The sequence below is a fragment of the Elephas maximus genome, chromosome 15 (assembly GCF_024166365.1).
Source record: "Elephas maximus indicus isolate mEleMax1 chromosome 15, mEleMax1 primary haplotype, whole genome shotgun sequence".
NCBI classification, from domain to species: domain Eukaryota; kingdom Metazoa; phylum Chordata; class Mammalia; order Proboscidea; family Elephantidae; genus Elephas; species Elephas maximus.
Genome location: NC_064833.1, coordinates 86,194,065 through 86,213,245, shown reverse-complemented (window position 1 = coordinate 86,213,245; position 19,181 = coordinate 86,194,065). Strand labels below are relative to the sequence as shown.

Here is a 19,181-nt window from a genome sequence, read left to right as displayed (position 1 = left end):
CTGGCTGCAGCCATGTATTGACAGGGAACTGCCAGAAGTTCAAGCTGGATTCAGAAGAGGATGTGGAGCAAGGGGTATCATTGATGATGTCAGATGGATCTTGACAGAAAGCAGATGTGTTTTATGGACTACACAAAGGCATTTGACTGTGTGGATCTTAACAAATTATGGATAACAGTGGGAAGAATAAGAATTTCAGAACACTTTGTTGTGCTTATGCATAACTTGTACATAGACCCAACAGAATATGGGGATACTGTATGGCTTAAAATTGGAAAAAGTTGTGTGGCAGAGCTGTAGTACTTATTCAACCTTTGTGTTTAACATATAATCCAAGAAGCCGGGCTATATAAAGAAGAATGCAGCACCAGGATTAGAGGAAGACTCATTAACAACCTGCAATATGTGAATGACTCAACCTTTTTTGCCAAAAGTGAAGAGGACTTGAAGCACTTACTGATGAAGATAAAAGACTACAACCTTCAGTATGGATTACATCTGAACATAAAGAAAATAAAAATTCTTACAGCTGGACCAATGAACAACATCATGATAAATGGTGAAGAAATTGAAGTTGTCAAGGATTTCGTTCTTCTCGGCTCAACAATCAACGTCTGTGGAAGCAGAAGTCGAGAAATCAAATGACATGTTGCAGTGGGCAAATCTGCTGCAAAAGACCTTTGTAAAGTGTTAAAAAGCAAAAATGTCACTTTGATGATTGAGATGCACCTTACCCAAGCCATGGTATTTTCAATCACCTCATATGCATGTGAAGGCTGGACAACGAGAAAGGAAGACAAAAGAAGGATTGACTTATTCAAATTGAGGTGTTGGCAAAAAATACTGACCATATACCATGAACTGCCAGAAGAACAAAGCAGATCTGTCTTGGAAGAAGTACAGTCAGAATGCTCCTTAGAAATGAGGATGGTGAGGCTTTGTCTCACTTACTTTGTATATGTCATCAGGAGGATCCAATCATTGAAGACAGACATCCTGCTTGGTAAACTACAGGGTCAGCAAAAAAGAGGAAGACGCTCAAAGAGATGAATTGATACGGTGGCTGCAACAGTGGGCTCAAACATAGCAACAATTGTGAGGATAGCACATGACGAGACAGCATTTTGTTCTATTATATGCGAGGTCGCTATGAGTCAGGGCAAACTCAATGCCATCTACAAAAACAACAAAGCATAGCCAAGTTGACACATAAAACTAACCATCACACTGAGTATCTATGAATCGAGAAAACATGACAAAGTTCTTTAAGCATTGTGTAAATGAGCAGTTAATCTGCCAGCAGAGGAGCCTTCAGACCTAATTGGTGCAAAGCTTATTTTTAGAAAGTGGAAGAAATGCTTTTAAAGCTAATGAGGGAAACTCTAACAAAGAAGTTCTTAGTGATTGATCAAGCAAAAAATTTTTTAATTTGGGAGGAATGATTATAAAAGGTCATTTGTTGCCTACTATGGTTTTTTTTTTTATGGGGCACTGGTTTCTTTATGAGTGGTTGGCTTCAGTTGATTGGGCCAGAAGGACTTTTAACTGTCAAATGGATATAAACCAGGCACTTTTGTCCCAATTCAAGTGAGCCTTGGTAGTGCAGTGGTTGAAGTGCTCAGCTGCTAACCAGAAGGTCAGGGGTTCCAACCCACCAGCTGCTCCAGTGGGAGAAAGATGTGGTAGTCTGCTTCCATAAAGATTTACAGCCTTGGAAACCCTATGGGGCAGTTCTACTCTGTTCTTCAGGGTTGCTATAAGTCGTAATCGGTGACTGTGAGTTTTTTGGTCTTATGTCAGTATTCATGCATTCCAAAGTCTGTGCATATGTTATCTCTTGAGAGATGATCCTACCCAGGACACCTGGCAGAAATTTTGTACAAGTCTGAAAAATAGCCCTGAGAAAATGTCTGAGGTTACTGTGAGATTAGTCAAAATATGTGGCTTGAGTTTGACCATTTAACACTATCTCCAATAACTTCCTAGTGTCACTGAAGAGCTATAAGCTTCCCCTTTACAGGAGCTACCATATTGGAGAGGAAAACGAGGCATATGCCATCATCAGATGTCAACTGGGGAGCCCAGGCTTGTGGGTGCCAGTCACCATCCATGTGAATTCCTTATGGTGCTTGAGATGGGCAGGGTGAAGATATGGAGGGGGTGAAGAAGTAGGAAACATATGAAGTCCTCGGGTACCAGATCCATTAGCCTAGGCCAAATGGAGGTAAGAAAAAGTGTGCCTCTCTCTCACCCACCCCTCATCTTAGACCCTTTCCCTACTTCCTCATCATCCATGAGGCCCCTCATTCTCCCTTTCTGGCCTGGCTTCTCCTGTTAGCAAAAAATAAAGGAAAATTCTTTTGCACCTAGATGTAAATGGATTAATATATTGCTCCAAATCACAAAATCTACAGGGAAAGCTCATGAGATCCACAAGAATGAGCCCCCAATATTGTCATTTGGGGCATAAGAAAGCTGAGAAGGGGAGAGACTTGGGGCGAGGGGCTATTCCTGGCTTCTCCTAAGAGGCCGTTCTCCATCCTGGCATTGTTTCCTACCACTGACTTCGGAGTGGGGCTGGAACACTGGATATCCTCTCTTCATGTCAAAATTGCCTCTTTTTCTTAGAAGTCTTGTCCAGAGGCCAGGGCACCGCATTCCACCTGGCTCATCCATCAGAAATGGGCTCTTTTCTGAAAACATGAAATCACAAGGGGGAGAAAATTTGACTGCCTTTAGATTTTAGGAACTCAGGGGGACTTGAAAGCTCACTACGCTTTCAAATTCCTTTTCCTGAAACCCAGAGTCAGAGCTCAGCCTCCAGCTTCCTGGCACACAGACTGCCACACCCTGCCAAGCAGCAACAGCATTCTAAGGAGCCCAAGAGCAAGAGGGCTCTTCTTGCCGAATAATTGAAAGAATGGTAAATGGTGACATCTGGTGGTAAATCAAGCATTGCAGCATTTCACACCAGTAATCTCGAGGCTCAGTTGTAACTCAACTCTGATTACTTGAAGACATCCTGTTTACCAATGGGAAAATCTAGTAATGTGCATCTTTTGGGCAACCCAGGTTTGAACTGCCGCTTGGCCGAATAGTGGTACGAAGAGCAATGTCTGTGGAGTGACAAGAATTGGTTTTGGGATTCAGATCTAAGTTTTACGGGATTGGGTTTCATTCAAGGAGCCCTGGTACTGCAGTGGTTAAGTACTCGGCTGCTAATCAAAATGTCAGCAGTTCAAAACCACCAGCCACTCTGCGGGAGAAAGATGTGGCAGTCTGCTTCCATAAAAACTACAGTTTAGGAAAATCTATGGGGCAGTTCTACCCTGTGCTATAGGGTTACTATGAAACAGAATCAACTTGACAGCAATGGGTTTTGTGGTTTTCATTCTCTGAGTCTGGGCATTATCACCTATAGAATCAAAACAGTATCTCTCACATATAATTTCATTGTGTTGTTTGGAAAAACCAGATGAGGTAAAGTTTGGGAAAATGTTGGTAAACTATAGAGATGTGAACTTTAACTTTAATCACATACTTTGAATTTTAAAAACAACCTGCATTGAGGGTCCTGGCCTCTGATTAGTCTTGAGCTGCCCTGCTAGGCACCCTGAGCCCCCATGGGCTTGGTTTGTAGCCAGTTTCTCTCAGAAACATTACTAACCTAGTTAACTCCAGCTGGGTTCTAATCCACTTGTCGGGCCTCACACCTACTGGGCACAGGTAGGGACCTGTCATACACACACTGATGGCTCACCGATTAATAGATAGCAGTACCTCAGTCAGTACCGATTGGCTTGTTGATTAATAGACTGTTGTTGTTGATGATGATGATTAATAGACTATACTTGTTTTAAGTTTCTAACCAGTTGGCCCCAACTCATGGTGACCCCACGCACGACAGGATCAGACAGTTGTGATCTCACAGAATTTTGATTGGCTGATTTTTGAAAGTAGATCACCAGGCCTTTCCTCCTGCCCTGTCTTAGTCTGGAAGCTCCGCTGAAACCCGTTCAGCATCATGGCAACGTGCAAGCCTCCACTGACGGAGGGATGGTGGCTGTACATCAGGTGCATTAGCCAGGACTCTAACACGAGCCTCCGCGTAGAAGGCGAGATTCTACCAACAGATAGATTACTGTCTCCCTACTGCATTCCCTTTGTGTGGATGAAACCTTAGTCAGAGATATTTAGTGACTTCTTGACCTCTTTAATTTAAGGGTTGTCAAAATTCCTTAAGCCAAATGTTTCATGTGCCCGAAAGGAAATTAATGATAGTTATGAATCCCAAGTGGCCCCAAAATGTGTGATCTCAAGACAGCATTTCGGTGCTGACTTTCCAGTTTCCAAAAGAAAAACACACCTTTTAGAATGCTAAACAGAGCATTCCAATTCAGTCAAATACAACTCAGAGAAATCAATGACCACTAGCAAGTTCTCCAGGCAGCCAGGCCAGAAGAGGGAGAATGCCTCAGGCTGAGAGGGCTGGGCCTGGCCTAAGGGAGATACGCGGAGAGCTTGGTTCCTGAGGAGCCCTGGAGCCGCTATGAGCCCAAGCAGCCTTCCTGAGCCCTACCACCAACTGTCCACTCTGCACAAACAGTGGTGTCCCTTTTCTTTCCAACCTGCTTATTGATTTTTATTCCCCACCAGCATGAAGTTTGGCTTGCAGGCCTGGGACCATGTGGGACAAGTGGGGTGCAGGCTTCTCAAGGGGTCCCACTCAAGTTCCCTCTGTACCAGGTGGCTCCCAACACCCATTTTAACAAACTTCAGACCGAGGAGGCTTGCACGTGGGATTGTGGCAGCTTCTATCCCACGGTTTCCTGCCTGCTGCAATTTAAGAAGAAATCATCAGATGCATTGCATAGAAATTAAAAATCTTGTCTTTAAGTTTTTTTTGTTTTAGTATGGAAAATGTCACACTTATATGAAAGTAGAGAAAATGTTATAATAAAACCCTGTGTACCCATTACCCAGCTTTAAGAACTATCAACTGAAGGTCATGTCATTTCTAATTTCATTGACTTAAATATTAATCTAATACCTGCCATGTCCAAGATCTGTTTTAGGTTTTGAGACACAGGTCTGAATGGGGCAAAGTGCTGGCACTTACAGAGCTCAGAGTTTATGGGGAAACTGGCTATCACAACATAGAGCAGTCGATGATAGAACAAGAGAAAACACACCAGGCAGCCAACCCCATCTACCACCACCCATCTGTTGGTTTGTCGCACTGTGGTAGCTTGTCTGTTGCTATGATTCTGGAAGCTATGCCATTAGGATTTCAAAAACCAGCAAGGTCTTTTAGGGTGAATAGGTTTTCAGCAGAACTTGCAGGCTAAGATAGCCTAGGAAGAAAGGCCTGGTGATCTACTTTTGAAAATTGCCCAGTGAAAATCCTATGGATTACAACCGAATATTGTCCCATATAATGCTGGAAGATGAGCCCCCTAGGTTGGAAGGCACTAAAAATACACAGTGCCTGCATACCAGCAATTACAAAGGTGGTACAGGACCAGGCAACATTTTGTTCTGTTACACATGGGGTGGCCGTGAGTCAGAGCCAACTCAATGGCAACTAACTACAATAATAACCCCATCTAGGAGAGCTTCCTGAAGGAAATGGCACCCAAGTTGAGACCTGAAGGATATGTAAGAGGCTGTCCTGGGATGGAGGAAGAGAGCAGATTAGGGAAGGGGCTAATTCAGGCCAAGAGAACAGTTTACACAAAGTTCCAGAGATGAGAAAGAACAATGAAATTTTAGGAACTGAAAGAACATTGATGTAATAGGAGGTTTGATTACAAGAAAAGAAATAGAGATCAACAGTATAAATCAGCAAATCATGAAAGGTCTTAGATGCCGTATTACGTCACTTGAACGTCATCCAGTACAGAAATAGGGAGCCACTGAATGGTTAGAGGCGCAGAAGGAACGTGATCACAGCTGCCTTTAGAAAGGGCACTCCGATTGCAGGGTGGGGAATGACTTACAGCTGACAGTAGTGCTGTGTATACTCAAAGGCTGCGACTGTTCCTAAGGCTGCGACTATTCCTAAGGCTGCTGTAATTTAATTAAGAGGACTGGGAAGTCACAAAACCCTGGTGGCACAGTGGTTAAGGGCTTGGTTGCTAACCAAAAGGTCATGCTCAAATCCACCAGCCGCTCCTTGGAAACCCTATGGGGCAGTCCTACTCTGTCCTACAGGGTCGCTATGAGTCGAAATCGACTCGACAGCAACAGATTTGGGTGTGGTTTAGGGGAAGTCACAATGTGGACACTGGTAAGTGGGTGCTTGGAGAGGCAGGCTGGCTCTGGAACTCTAGGAATTTTGCTCTGCTTCTCCATCTCAAGGTAAGACTGAGGTTTTGTGGTGTGTGTGTGTGCCTGCACGAACGTACCAAGAGAGGGCCATAGACAGTGATTATGTGTAAGAGAGTGGGAGTCATACTGAACCCATAAGTAAGTGCAGTAAGAACCTTACAGACCAGTCTCAGAAAAGAAACTAGTCTACAGGGCTAACAGCCTACACAAGCCACGGCCTCATCTACCCTGAGACCAGAAGAAGTAGATGATGCCTGGCTACCACTAACAGCCATTCTGATCAGGGCCACAATAGATGGACCCTGTTAGAATGGGAGAAAAATGTGGAACAGAACCTCAAATTCTTAAAAGGTCCAGACTTACTGGACTGGTTGAAACTGAAACACTACCTGAGACCATCACTCTGAGATATTCTTTAATCCTTGAACAGAAACTATCCCCTGAGGTCACCCTTTAGCAAAATAACAGATTGGCACACAATATAAAGGATGTACCCATGAGTATGGTGCTCCATTAAAAAGCCATCTATATGAGGCCAGAAGGTCTCTATTCTAAAGGTCTTTAAAGGACAGAGAAGAAAAGGGGGCAGGGAAACTGGAGCACTGGGAACAGAAGAGCCAGAATACAATCAAAGAGAATGTTGACTCATTGTGAAAAATGTAACTAATGCCACTGAACAATTTGTATACAAATTGTCAAATGGGACCCTAATTTGCTGTGTAAACTTTCACCAAAAACACAATACAATATTATTGGAAAAAAAAAGAATCTTAGAGACTACATTCACCGTATCCTTTACTATACAGAATAGAATCCAAGGTCCAGGCAAGGGAACAGACTAATCCAAAGTCAAAGCAAACTGGTAGTGGGGTCCCCATCTCCTGTCTCTGCTTCAGAGTCCATCCTCCAGCTGTGGCTTTTTCCCACTGCTCTGCGCTCTTGCCAGCCTCTCCCTTCCTTTTGGCAGGCACTTTAGGAGAACACTAGAGCCTGGGGAGGGATGTTAGGGGTCAAATGACAGCAGTGTTGGGAACTCTTATCTCTGGTACATACCACTTAAGAAGCAGAAGGCTTTGGATTATTCTGAGCGACTCCTTCCCACGCGTTCTCATGTGAACATTTGCACCCTCCAGCTCTTAGAATTGTGATGAAGGATGTCATGGATTGGATTATGTCCTGCCCAAAATGTGTGTATCAGTTTGCCTGGGCCATGATTTCCAGTATTGTGTGGTTGTCCTCCATTATATGATTGTAATTTTATGTTAAAGAGGATTAGGGTGGGATGTAACACCCTTACTCAGGTCACATCCCTGATCCAATGTCAAGGGAGTTTCCCTATTTTACAAGAGATAAAAGGAAAGGGAAGCAAGCAGAGAATGGGGACATCATACCACCAACAAAGCAGTGCCGGGAGCAGAGCGTGTCCTGTGAATCTGGGGTTCCTGCATGGAGAAGCTCCTAGTCTGGGGGAAGATTGATGAGAAGGCCAATGGAGGGAGAAAGTCTTCCCCTGTAGCTGATGCCCTGAATTTGGACCTTTAGCCTACTTTACTGTGAAGAAATAAATTCCTCTTTGTTAAAGCCATCCACTTGTGGTATTCTTGTTATAGCAGCACTAGATGACTAAGATGAAACAGTTTTTTATTTCTTATAGTGTTGTTATCATTGTTGTTGTTAGGTGTCCGTTTACGACAGTTCCAACTCATAGGGATCCTATGCATGATGGAACAAAACACTGCCCGGTCCTTCACCATCCTCACGATGGTTGTTATGCTTGAGCCCATTGTTGTAGCCACTGTGTCAATCCATCTTGTTGAGGGTCTTTCTCTTCTTCACTGACCCTCTACTTTACCAAGCATGCTGTCCTTCTCCAGGGACTGGGCCTTCCTGATAACATGTCCAAAATATGTGAGATGAAATCTCACCATCCTTGCTTCTAAGGAAAATTCTAGCTGTACTTCTCCTAAGATTTGTTCGTTCTTTTGGCGGCCCATGGTATATTCAGTATTCTTCACCAACACCATAACTCGAAGGCGTCAGTTCTTCGGTATTACTTAATCATTGTCCAGCTCTTGCATGCATATGAGGTGATTGAAAATATCATGACTTGTGTCAGGGGCACCTTAGTCCTTAAAGTGACATCATAGTAACTGACGTCAATATTTGAAGAGCCTTAGGATGATGAAACAACACAACATGGACACTTGTTGACCTATTTTATATATTCTTAAGAAAAACTGTCTAAAAACCCATTGCCATCAAGTCAATTCCAACTCATAGCAACCCTATAGGACAGAGTAGAACTAGCACCACAGAGTTTCCAAAGCTGTAATCTTTATGAAAGGAGACTGCCACTTCACTCTCCTGCAGAGCGGCTGGTGAGTTCCAACTGCCAATCTTTCAGTTAGCAGCCAAGCGCTTAACCACTGTGCCACCAGGGCTCCTTGAGAAACTGTATTTGAAGTGAAAAATAAATATACAATTTACTGCATTATTAGACTATTTATGACTGTCAGACATTTTGACAAGCCTTGCTATACTAAGATTATAAGCTTTGTTGACAAAGAAATGAATAAGTAAGTAGAAACGGGAAATTAAGTAGTTTCATCTATATTCATTGCATTTCAGAATAACAATATTCTGGCCTCCGTAGATTCAAGTTATGAAAGGTATCTGACATTAAGTGAGGCAGATTCTCCAAAGGCATTTTGCTGTGCATTCCTGGCTAAACTTTTGGGGCCTTATATGATCTAATGCCCTGGTCCTGCCTAAAATACTATTCCCTTGTGTTAGGTAAATCAGAAAATTGTAGAGGCTGTATTATTCTTTTAGGACCTCAGAAAACTAATCATTTTACTGAGGAAAATGGAGAATTAGTGGACATGTGATTAACTGGTCCAATGCCTATAGAGTTGAAGTCAGTAATTCAACTTCCAATGTAGATTTGGAAGCGTGACTAGTGGAATTCCCACCACTTGCTGGTTGTGAGAAGAATGAAAAAAGTGGAACTTTGTTCTGAGAATTAATGTGATTCAAACTGCCGGCCATTTGATTAGCAGCTGAGCTCTTAGCCACTGTGCCACCAGAGCTCCAATGGGATCAAAGGTACTTAACTACAACTGGAAACTATTACAGACACTAGGAGGATAGGAATCGACAATATCACTGTCATCAGCTACTGTCTTTAGCAGCAGTAAATAATGACTCTGTCTTCTGTCTGTGGTGACAGGAAACATTAGAGTCAGAGTGGCCCAGGACAGCCCTACTCCTTAACCAAATAATAATAATAAAAAAAAAAACCCATTGTCGTTGAATTGATTCCAACTCATAGTGGCTCTGTAGAACAGAGGAGAACTTCCCAGGCTGTAAATCTTTATGGAAACAGACTGCCACATCTTCCTCCCGTGGAGCAGCCAGTGGGTTTGAACCACGAACCTTTCTTTTAGCAGCTGAGCACTTCAACCACTGTGCCACCAGGGCTCCTTCTACTCCTTACTGGCTCCAAAATAAACCCTCTAACCCCAGTGGTCTTCAGTTTCCTCAGTAAATAGCTGGAGAGGTGATTAGTGAGATAATGTATATAAGAACATTTTATAAATGCATTAATACATCAGGATAAAAACTGTCAATTATTTTTATGATAAAAATAAATATGCAAAATATAGTGGGGTTTTTGTTAGAGTATTGCCTACTGTTCTCTAGGAACAGCTTACTAGGTAAAAAATGTACATACCAAATTTCTAAATTGTAAACCTCCATGATAAGAAAAAAGGAGCCGTCAGGGTGAAAATGCTTAAATGCTGGGCTGCTAATTGAAAGGTTAGCAGTTCAAATCCACAGCAGCTTCATGGGAGAAAGATCTGTTGATCTACTTTCATAAAGATTACAGCCTAGAAAACCCAAAGGCGAAATTCTCTTCTGTCACATGAAGTGACATTGCCTAAAGGGCACCCAGCAAAGTGATAAGAAAATATAGTACTTTAAACAAACGGAAATTTTATAAAACTGGAAATCCCAGAAAAACAACAACAAAGTTTCAAAAATGAGTTCTTAATTTTTCATTGCACTTTTCTGGTATCTTATGTAATAATTCCCTTCCTGCTCTTGGAGATATAGAATGTAACCCAAGAAAGAGCACAGGATTTATTTTATTTTTATCTTTCTTTGTCAGCCTTTTTAAGGAGCTAAGCAGTCAGAAAGATGGGAGAGAAAGTCCAGGTAGGTCTTAAAACACTAGAATTTGGGTATATGAAGTTTTTCTACTCTTGCCATTTTTTTTTTTTTTAGTAATTCATACTTTTGAATAAGAATATTCAAAACTAGAATGGTTCTTCACCACTCATCTGTAAGTCTGTTGCACGATGGGGGCTTGAGTGTTGCTATGATGCTGGAAGCTATGCCACCGGTATTTCAAATACCAGCAGGGTCACCCATGGTGAACGAGTTTCAGCTGAGCTTTCAGATTAAGACAGGCTAGGAAGAAGGACCTGGCAGTTTACTTCTGAAAAAAATTAGCCAGTGAAAACCTTATGAACAGCAGTGGAACACTGTCTGATGCAGTGCCAGAAGATGAGCCCCTCAGGCTGGAAGGCACTCAAAATATGACTGGGGAAGAGCCGACTCCTCAAAGTAGAGTTGACTTTAATGACATGGATGGAGTCAATCTTTTAGGACCTTCCCTGCTAATGTGGCACAATTCAGAATGAGAAGAAACAGCCGCAAAGATCCATTAATAAACAGAATGTATGAAGTATGAATCTAGGAACACTGGAAACTGTCAAAGCTTAAATGGAATACATAAAGTTTGATATTCTAGGAATTAGCTGAAGTGGACTGCTATTGGCCATTTTCAATCAGGCAATGAAATGGTATACTTCACATGGAATAAGAAATTGAAGAGGAACGGCATCACATTCATTGTCAAAAGAACATTTCAAGATCTATCCTGAAGTACAACACTCTCAGAGATAGGATAATATCCACACTCCTACAAGGAAGACCAGTTAATATGACTATTATTCAAATTTATGAACTCTCTTGGTCATCTAGTGCTGCTATAACATAAATACCACAAGTGGATGACTTTAACAAAGAGAACTTTATTCTCTCACGGTCTAGTAGGCTACAAGTCCAAATTCAGGGCACTGGCTCTAGGGGAAGGCTTTCTGTGTCTGTCGCCTCTGGAGGAAGGCCCTTGTCATCAGTCTTCTCTCGATCTGGAAGCATCTCAGCACAGAAACCTGAAGTCCAAAGGACAAGCGCTGCTCCCAGCACTGCTTTCTTGGTGGTATGTGGTCCCCATGTCTCTCTGCTCACGTCTAACTGCCATTAATCCATCTTATTACACCATAGTGATAGGATTTACAACACATAGGAAAATCATATCAGATAATAAAATCGTAGACAATCATGCAATACTGGGAATCATGACCTAGTCAAGCTGACAGATATTCTGGGAGGACACACTTCAATCCATGGCATGAACCAACCACTAAAGTCAAAGTTGAAGAAATTGAAGATTTTTACCAATTTCCACACTTTGGACTTGATAAAACACGCAATCAAGATGCACTGATAATTAATAGTGATTGGAATGCAAAAGTCAGAAAAAAAAGAAGAAGAATTGGTACTTGAAAAATATGGCCTTGGTGGTACAAGTGATACCAGAGATCACATGAGAGAATTTTGGAAGACCAACAATTTATAAATTGCAAATACCTTTTTTCAACAACATAAATGGCAACTATACATGTGGACCTTGCTGGATGCCATAAACAGGAATAAAATCAACTACATCTGTGAAAAGAGATGATGGAGAAGATCAATATCATCAGTCAGAAACCAGGAGCTGACTGCAGAACAGACCATCAATTGTTCATATGCAAGTTCAAGATGAAGCTGAAGAAAATTAAAACAAGTCCATGAGAGTCAAGGTATGACTGTGAGTATATTCCACTTGGATTTAGACACCATCTCAAGAACAGATTTGATGCACCAAACACTAATGACTGAAGACCAGACAAGTTGTGGGATGACATCAAGAACATCATGTATAAAGAAAGCAAAAGGTCATTAAAGAGACAGGAAAGAAAGAAAAGACCAAAATGGATGTCAGAAGAGACCCTAAAACTTTCTCTTGAATGTACAGCAGCTAAAGTGAATGGAAGAAACGATGAAGTAAAGAGCTGAAGAGAAGATTTTAAAGGGTGGCCCAAGAAGACAAAATAAAATATTATAATGAAATGTGCAAAGACCTGGAGATAGAAAACCAAAAAGGAAGAACACACTCTGCATTTCTCGATCTGAAAGAACTGAAGAAAAATTTCAAGCCTTGAGTTGTAATGTTGAATGATTCTATCTATGTGCAAAATACTGAACAAAGAAGCACCAAAAGAAGAAGGAAGGAACACACAAGGTCACTGTACCAAAAAGAGTTGGTCAAAGTTCAAGCATTTCAGGAGGAAGCATATGATCCAGAACCAATGGTACTGAAGGAAGAAGTCCAAGCTGCACCAAAGGCATTGGCGAAAAGTAAGTCTCCAGGAATTGGCAGAAGACCAGATGAGATGTTTCAACAAATGGATGCAGCACTGGAGCTGCTCACTCGTCTATGCCAAGAAATCTGGAAGACAGCTACCTGGCCAACCAACTGGAAGAGGTCCATATTTGTGCCCCTTCAAAAGAAAGGTGATCCAACAGAATGTAGAAATTATCGAACAGTATCATTAGTATCACAAACAAGTAAAATTTAGCTGAAGATCATTCAGAAACAGTTCCAGCAGCATACCAACAGGAAACTGCCGGAAATTCAAGCCAGATTCAGAAGAGGACAGGGAACAAGGGATGTCATGGTTAATGTTAGATGGATCTTGGCTGAAAGCAGACAATACCAGGAAGATGTTTACCTGTGTTTTACTGACTATGCCAAGTCATTTGACTGTATGGATCGTAATAAACTATGGATAACATCGTAAAGAGTAGGAATTCCAGAACACAATACTGTGCTCATGACGAATCTGCACATAGACCAAGAGTCAGTGATTCAAACAGAACAAGGAGGTAGTGCGTGGTTTAAAATCAGGAAAGGTGTGTCAGGTTGTAGTTACCATCTTACTTATTCAATCTGTATGCTAAGCAAATAATTCAAGAAGCTGGACTATATGAGGAAGAACATGGTATCAGGATTGAAGGAAGACTCATTATCTACCTGCAATATGCAGATGACACAACCTTGCTTGCTGAAAGTGAAGAGCACTTCGAACACTTACTGATGAAGATCAAAGACTACAGCCTTCAGCATGGATTACATCTCAACATAAAGAAAACAAAAATTCTCACAACTGAACCAATAAGTAACATCATTATAAACAGAGAAAATATTGAAATTGTCAAGGATTTCATTTTGCTTTGATCAACAATGAACACCCAAGGATTTCATTTTCCTTGGATCCAAGAAATCAAAGAATGTATCACACTGGGCAAATCTGCTGCAAAAGACCTCTTTAAAGTGTTAAAAAGCAAAGATGTCACTTTGAGGACTAAGGTGCACCTGAACTAAGCCATGGTATTTTCGATCACTTCATATGCATGTGAAAGCCAGACAATTAATAAGGAAGATCAAGGAAGAATTGATGCATTTGAATTATGGTGTTGGCGAAGAATATTGACTGCCAGAAGAATGAACAAATCTGTCTTAGAAGAAGTACAGCCAGAATTTTCCTTCAAAGCAAGGATGGCGAGACTTCGTCTCATGTACTTTGGACATGTTTTCAGGAGGGTCCAGCCCCTGGAGAAGGACATCATGCTTGGCAAAGTGCGGGGCAAGCAAAAAAGAGGAAGACCCTCAAGGAGAGGGATTGACTCAGCAACTGCAGCAAGCGGCTCAAACGCTGCAACGATTGTGCGGATGGTGCAGTACGGGCAGGGTTTTGTTCTGTTATACACAGGGTCACTACGGGTTGGAACCAACTTGATGGCCCCTAACAAAAATGAAGAATCGTTATATTCACCTGGAGGAACAGAGGAAGAGGGAGAGTCAGGAATAGGAGGAGGAAATGGAGTGCATGGCTAATTGCCTCTATGAAGAACTGCTTCCTTCGCCGCGAGATCAGAACTGGATGGTGCCCATCTTCCATTACTGAACATTTTGTTCAAAGATTCTGTAGAACAATCCAGATCAACAGGGGGAAAATGTAAAACAGAATTTTAAGTTTTCATGGAATCCAGACCTTCTGGAGCCATTGAGGCTAAATGAATCTCTAAAACTACTACTCTGAGATCATCTTTAAACTTTAAACCAAAAATACTCCCAAAAGTCTTCTTCATACCAAACAATGTTGTTAGATGCCGTCCAGTTGGTTCTGACTCATAGTAACCCTATGTACCACAGAACAAAACCACCCAGTCCTGCTCCATCCTTACAATCGTTGTTGTGCTTGAGCTCATTGTTGCAACCACTGTGTCAATCCATTTCATTGATGATCTTCCTCTTTTCTGCTGACCCCGTACTTTCCAAGCATGATGTCCTTCTCCATCATCTCCTGACAACATGTCCAAACTATGTAAGAGGCAGGCTCACCATCCTTGCTTCTAAGGAGCATTCTGTTGTACTTCTTCCAAGATAGATTTCTTCATTCTTTTGACAGTCCATGGTATGTTCAATATTCCTCGCCAAAGCCACAATTCAAAGGCATCAATTCTTTGGTCTTCCTTGTTCATTGTCCAACTTTTACATGCATATGATGTGACTGAAAATACCGTGGCTTGAGTCAGGCTAGCCTTAGTCTTCAAGGTGACATCTTTGCTTTTCAAGACTTTAAAGAGGTCCTTTGCAGCAGATTTGCCCAAGGCAATGCGTCTTTTGACTTCTTGACTACGGCTTCCATTGGTATTGATTGTGGATCCAAGTAAAATGAAATCCTTGACAATTTCAATCTTTTCTCCCTTTATCACCATGTGGTTTATAGGTCCAGTTGTGAGGATTTTTGTTTTCTCTATACTGAAGTGTAATCCATACTGAAGCTGTGGTCTTTGATTTTCATTAGTAGGTGCTTCAAGTCCTCTTCACTTTCAGCAAGCAAGGTTGTGTCATCCGCAGAACACAGGATATTAAACAATAGTTTAGCTTAACTAATAAAAAATGTCTGCCTTCAGAGAGAACAGGACAGCTGGTAGTGGAGAACCCAAGGTCGAGAAGGGGAGAGTGTTAACTTGCTGTGGGGTTGTCAACCAAGGTTGCAAAGCTGTATGTGTATTAATTGTTTAACGAGAACCTAGTTTGCTCTGTAAACCTCCATCTAAGGTACAATTAAAAAAAAAAAAAGGAAAAAATGTCTGCTTTCTGTGCATTGTGCTCTTTTAAGAACTGTCTGTATGGGATCAAATTGAAAATAGCAACTTAAAAGATCAGATAGGAAACTTAGGGGGCAGTATGTTTATGTTAATGGTGGAGGAACAATCAGAGAAAGGGGGCGAGAAGAGTTGCATGACTTGAAGAACTTAATCAAAGTCACTGAATTGTACACATAGAAATTGTTGAATTGGTGTATGTTCTGCTTCGTATATTCTTAACAATAACAAAAAATACTTTTAAAAATAATTAGAATGATATAGTGTTACAGTTGTGAAATAATATAATTGGTTGTAATTTTTGTTCTGATGCCAAGCCTAATGATGCACCCCCCCACACACACACACAAGGAGAGCATATAAAAGGCTTACCACTCACATAATGAGGCCCTAAGCTGGCTCAAAAATGGTGTGAGAGCAGAGAAACAAGGCTGGCTTGGGGGTTTATGGTGGTTAGTGTTTGGGAATGTGCTGAGGGTGCTCATGCCAGTGCCAGGACTTACATGGTTTGAACTTCCCCCAGTTTGAACTTCCTCCAGGTGCCAAAAGAGGGAGCACCCAGGCTTTCTTATCAGCTTGCTTTCAGATGTGGGACAGAAGGGAAGGAATAGTGGTGGGTCTTGAAAGCTGTCAACAGTCAAACACAAAGCAATTGAGTCAGACTTTTTATTATAGTATAATATAAAGCACAATAGAGTATACAACAGAATAAGTCTCCATCCTACCCATAGCTAGTTACCAGTCCTCCTACTCACCCAAGGAAGCTACTTGTACGAGTTTCTCTATATCCGTCCAGAGATAGTCTACACACACACACACACACACACACCTCATTTCTTTTACTTAAAAGGGTCAGAAACTGGAAAGCCCTGGGTTTGCTTAAATTCCTTCAAACGTGCTCTTCTATTTGCTAGATATGAGGCTTTGGTCAAGTTATCTAACCTCTCTGAGTCTCTGTATAATCTTCTGCAAAATAATACTTACTTGCAGGTCATTACATAGAATAAACGGATATCATATGAATAGTATCTGGAGCATAGCAGTGTCCCTTTTTTCTTGTTTTCCTTCTACTTCTCTGGTTGCTCTTTTTCAGTCACTTTTGCAAATTCTCCTTCCTTTATTGACTCTGAAATGTTGGAATCTCCTGAGTTTCAGTCCTTGAATCTTTTTTTTTTTTTCTCACTTGACTCATTTTCCTTGGCTGATCTTGACTGTGTCAATGGGTTTGAGACAGTCCTAAAGGTGGAAGGTTCTACCCAGCTCTAACCTCTGCAAACCACACATGAATATACAAATGTTCACTACATATCTAGATTTAAACGTCTAACAGGCACTTCAAAATTGGCAATATGGCTTTTGTTGTTGTTGTTAGTTGCTGTCAAGTCAGCTCCTACTTATGGCAACCTTATGTATAACAGAATGAAAGGTAGCCCAGTCCTGTGCCACCCTCACGAATCTGACTTTACCTTTCTCCAAATCCTGCTTCTCCGAAGTTCCCTTTCTTAGTAAATGGTGCTGTAAACCCACCCAGTTTCAAACCAGGAACTTGGGGTATACATCCTTGACTTTGCTCTTGTCCTCACCTCACACCTCTATTAATCCCCAAGTTTTATCCATACTACTCAAATTTATCTCTTCATATGCTCATTATCTCCACCCCATTTGGCAGCTCCCTAGATCAAGTCACTATTATCAATAAATTATTGCAACAGCCTCTTATCTGGTCTCAGTCTTTCCAGCCATGCCTGCCTCTAGCACCAAAGGACAGACAGATCTTTCTAAAATACAAATCTGATCCTGTTAATCACTGATTAAATTTTGTCAGTGGCTTCCCATTGCCATCTGGATATGGTTCAAACTCCTTACATTGATTCAGTCTCTGATCTTTTCTTCTCTTTCTCTCTTTCCTCTGTGTTACCCAATTCCAATAATTTTAAATATCATTCTATGCAAATTATTCCCAAATTTACACCTCCTAGACTCCTACCCAGACCTCTACCCTGAGCTCAAGACTCTTTTATGACAGCCTACTTAACATCTGGAAACCCTGGTGGCGTAGTGGTTAAGTGCTACGGCGCTAAACAAAGGGCCGGTAGTTTGAATCCACCAGGCACTCCTTGGAAACTCTATGGGGCAGTTCTAGTCTGTCCTATAGGGTCGGTATGAGTCAGAATTGACTCGATGACACTGGGTTTGGTTTTGGTTGGTACTTAACATCTCCATTTGAATGACTCACAGGCATTTCAAAAATGTGTCTACACTGAATTCTTGATTTCTCTTCCTCACTCTTCCTCATTTCAGCAAGCCTCCCAACTGCATGTCACAAAGCCTAAGAACTATCTTCGGTTCTCTTTTTCTCAGCCTGTACATACAATCCACGTGAAGTCCTATTGGCTTCACGTGGATTGTATGTACATCTCTCAAATATGTCTGTTTCTTTATATTTTATATTACCTGTGCAAGTCATCGGAAACTCTGGTGGCATAGTCAGCCGTTCGAATCCGCCGGGTGCTTCTTGGAAACTCTGTGGGGCAGTTCTACTCTGTTCTATAGGGTTGCTATGAGTCAGAATCGACTCGACAGCAGTGGGTTTGGTTTGGGTGGGTGCAAGTCATCATCTTCTCACCCATGGACTAATGCAAAACCTACTGTTTCAGGATTCTCACCCTTAATCCCTTCCAATTCACTCCAATGCACAACAGCCAAAGGATTTTTAAAAACATAATTCAGATCATGTCACTCCCTTAACAAAAACCTTTCAGTGACTTCACTGAATAAAATCCAAAATCCTTACCATGATTTTCTGGCCCTATTCAGTCTACATAGACTCTTACTACTTCCTCATTCACCACACCATGAGAGCAAGTCATTTTCTTGCTCACTCATTTCTAACTCGCAAGCATCTAGAGCAGTGTCTGGCACGTAGGAGACACTTGTAAAATGTTTGTTGAAAGAATAAATAAGTGAGTGGCTTATGAGACCCTTCTTGATCTGGTCCCTGCTTATTTCTTCAGTTATTCTCTCTCTACCGCTCCAAAATTTTTGGTAAAGGGATAGTTTAGTTCTGCTATGGATGTGTCCTGTATGAACTGCTACTAATGAGGTGTGAAACTGAATCTCCAATTTGCTTTTTAAAGGGGTAAGGCATTGTTTGCATTGATTTGGGGTGTGGTGACTTTCTAGCCTGCATAAAGGCATTCTGTTCACTGTTTAATAACCAACATGTTTGATTAAGCAAATGGATATTCTATTAGAACAAATGATTACTTAAAACCTCTGGATCCCTATGATGATTCCATTTTGTGACTAATACTCTTGAAATCTTAGTCATCTAGAATCTGGCCTACAAGGAAGGCCTCATCTCTGGAGTGATCAGTGCCGGGGGTAGCTGAAGGTCTTTCTGCAGCAAAGTTTTCTCTGATGACAGTTTTGTGGCTACACTGATGCTGTGTGGCTCTGTCCTTGCCAGGAGGCTGAAGGAGATCATGAACTTGAGCAGCCCA

At 41.6% G+C, this 19,181-nt stretch overlaps 1 protein-coding gene across 1 annotated transcript in view; it reads left to right on the top strand.

The window, feature by feature from the left end:
* The window catches only part of RGS20 (regulator of G protein signaling 20), a 130,370-nt gene that overhangs the window by 10,776 nt on the left and 100,413 nt on the right, over nt 1–19,181 (top strand). The gene's annotated exons all lie outside the window — the stretch shown is intronic.